Source organism: Coenobita brevimanus, chromosome 93 (assembly GCF_032717465.1).
Source record: "Coenobita brevimanus isolate Jiangsu-jjx chromosome 93, ASM3271746v2, whole genome shotgun sequence".
NCBI classification, from domain to species: domain Eukaryota; kingdom Metazoa; phylum Arthropoda; class Malacostraca; order Decapoda; family Coenobitidae; genus Coenobita; species Coenobita brevimanus.
In genome coordinates, this window is record NC_137046.1 from 28757266 (window position 1) to 28759629 (window position 2364).

General features: G+C 41.2%; 1 non-coding gene across 1 annotated transcript; it reads right to left on the reverse strand.

The window, feature by feature from the left end:
* Positions 1–539: 539 nt before the first annotated feature.
* On the reverse strand, positions 540–658 carry LOC145412701 (5S ribosomal RNA). Its single transcript, XR_013899612.1, has one exon. It is a non-coding gene; the product is annotated as a 5S ribosomal RNA (ribosomal RNA).
* Positions 659–2364: the final 1706 nt, after the last annotated feature.

The following is a 2364-nucleotide window of genomic DNA, read 5'->3' on the forward strand; positions in this document are numbered from 1 at the left end:
CAATCCTGTAAAATTTGCTTTGCCAAAGTTGTATCTTCCCTGTCTATGAAGCTCGTCTCTTGGCTCGACGTTTCCTATTAACATCTGGAACTCAATGACCACGTGATCACTTTTTCCCAAAGGACAGAGATATTCCAATGATTCTATTACATCGGGTTCTTTGGTGAACAGTAAATCTAACCTTGCTGGTGTGTCCTCACCTCGAAACCGTGTCTCTTCTTTGACCCACTGCGTCATCACATTATTCATTATTATATTTAATAACATAGTACCCCACGAATCCTCGCCGCCTCCCGAGTATTGTGTGTATTTAGATCTGGAGAAAGCCATTGACAAGGTACCCCACAAGCAACTAATGTTGCATACCTAATGTCTGGCTTGGCTCATATCTCTGAGTGGGGTAAAAATTCATCATTCATTCATTCATTGCCAGATGCCATGTATCCCAAACGGGGTGGCCAAGGGCTTAGAGTTAATTGTTTTACAGGGAGGGGCACTAATCCTTCTCCAACCCCACTTGACACGTAGGGAGAACGTTATGCCAACAGCATCTGGTGTTCCCAGGCGGTCACCCATCCAAGTACTAACCAGACCCAACGTTGCTTAACTTCGCTGATCGGACGGGAAGCGGTGTACTCAACGTGGTATGGCCGTTCGAAATATTATAAATACTGTATTATGCTTCCTATGATCTACACTGTCCCCATATAACTACTAGGCTCATAAATTGTCTTTGGACATAAAACAAATACAATGAGCTTTCCAAGCAGACAAACACACTGTGTGTTTGAGTCTTGAAAAGATATGTTACTTTATTACATTCAGACCACATTTAGTAGTTTAATGGAATAAAGAATAAGATTTGCTCTGAGCTAATTTTGTTTCAGAAACTTCCACAATACCACAATAAAGGCACCACAAAGAATTACGTGTCAATAGCAACCGATCTTGTCAAACTTCCAGTATAATAATAAAAATAATAAAAATAATCTTGTTATTTTTAATGGATCAAAGACTCAGTTCTTACACCTATCAATCCAACAAAATCTTCCAAAGGTGTACAAACTAATGTTTAATAATATTCAGCTTAATCCTGCATCATCCTTGAACATGCTTGGGGTTTCATTCACTTGGGACTTATCTTGGAAAGATCATATTACATTTCTTGTAAAATCTGCTTCCAAGAGATTAGGTGTGCTAAGCCGACTCCAATTCTTCTTTACCCCTGCACAGTTGTTGACTCTATACACGGGTTTTATCTGCCCCTGTGTGGAGTACAACTCGCATGTGTGGGGAGGTTCCCCACACACAGCTCTTCTCAATAGGGTGGAGTCAAAGGCTTTTCGTCTCATTACCTTTCCTCCTCTAACTGGCTCCCTTCAACTTCTGTCTCTTTGCTGCACTGTTGCATCTTTATCTCTCTTCTATCACTACTTGAATGGTCACTGCTCCTCTGAACTGTCTGCTTGCATCCCTCCACCTCTACGACGGGCGTGTAGCACCCGTTTAGTAATAAACTCTCATCCCTTTTTTGTCCAACTCTCTAATGCAAGAGTTAACCGATACTCCCAGTCCTTCATTTACGCAACAGGTCAACTCTGGAACTGTCTCCCTCTGATTGTATTTCCTGCATCCTATGATCTCCAGTCTTGCAAACGCAGTGTGTCCAGGCATCTCAAAATGATCGGATCTTGAATTTGGCTCTCTCTTGTATTTTGTTTTTCTCTTGGAAGGTACAGTTATTGCGGGCTCATGGCCTTTGGTTCCTTCTTCCTGGCATAAAAAAAAAAAAAAAAACATGGGAGGACTGAAGAGGAACCTCTTGGAGTGGATGAGACTCTTCTCGAGAGACAGACAAATTAGGACAGTAATAAAGGACAGGATGTCTGGACGGAGGGAAGTAACAAGTGGAATCCCACAGGGCTCGGTGTTAATGCCTGTAATGTTCCTGATTTACTTAAATGATATGGTAGATGGAATGAAGTTATGCAAGTCTGTTTGCTGATGATGCAAAGATCAGTGAGGAGAGTATAAGTTGACGAAGACTGTAAAATGCTGCAGGATTACCTGGATAGGATTTGAAGCCAGATGTGGGAAACGAAATTCAACGCAAAAAAATTTAAAACATTGGAAATGGGTAAAAGTACCACAAGACCATCACTGAACTATCCGATGGGTAATGAACTACAGTAATCACAAAAGCGAGAGAAAGGAAGGACTTGGGAGTGCTGGTCCAAGATAATTTGTCACCTGAAAAACGCAGTAACAAAGTAGAGAGACGTATAATCTCTTGACAAACATAAAAGTACCATTTCATTACATGGATGAAGAGATGATGGAAAAACTGATAGTGGCCATGATCAG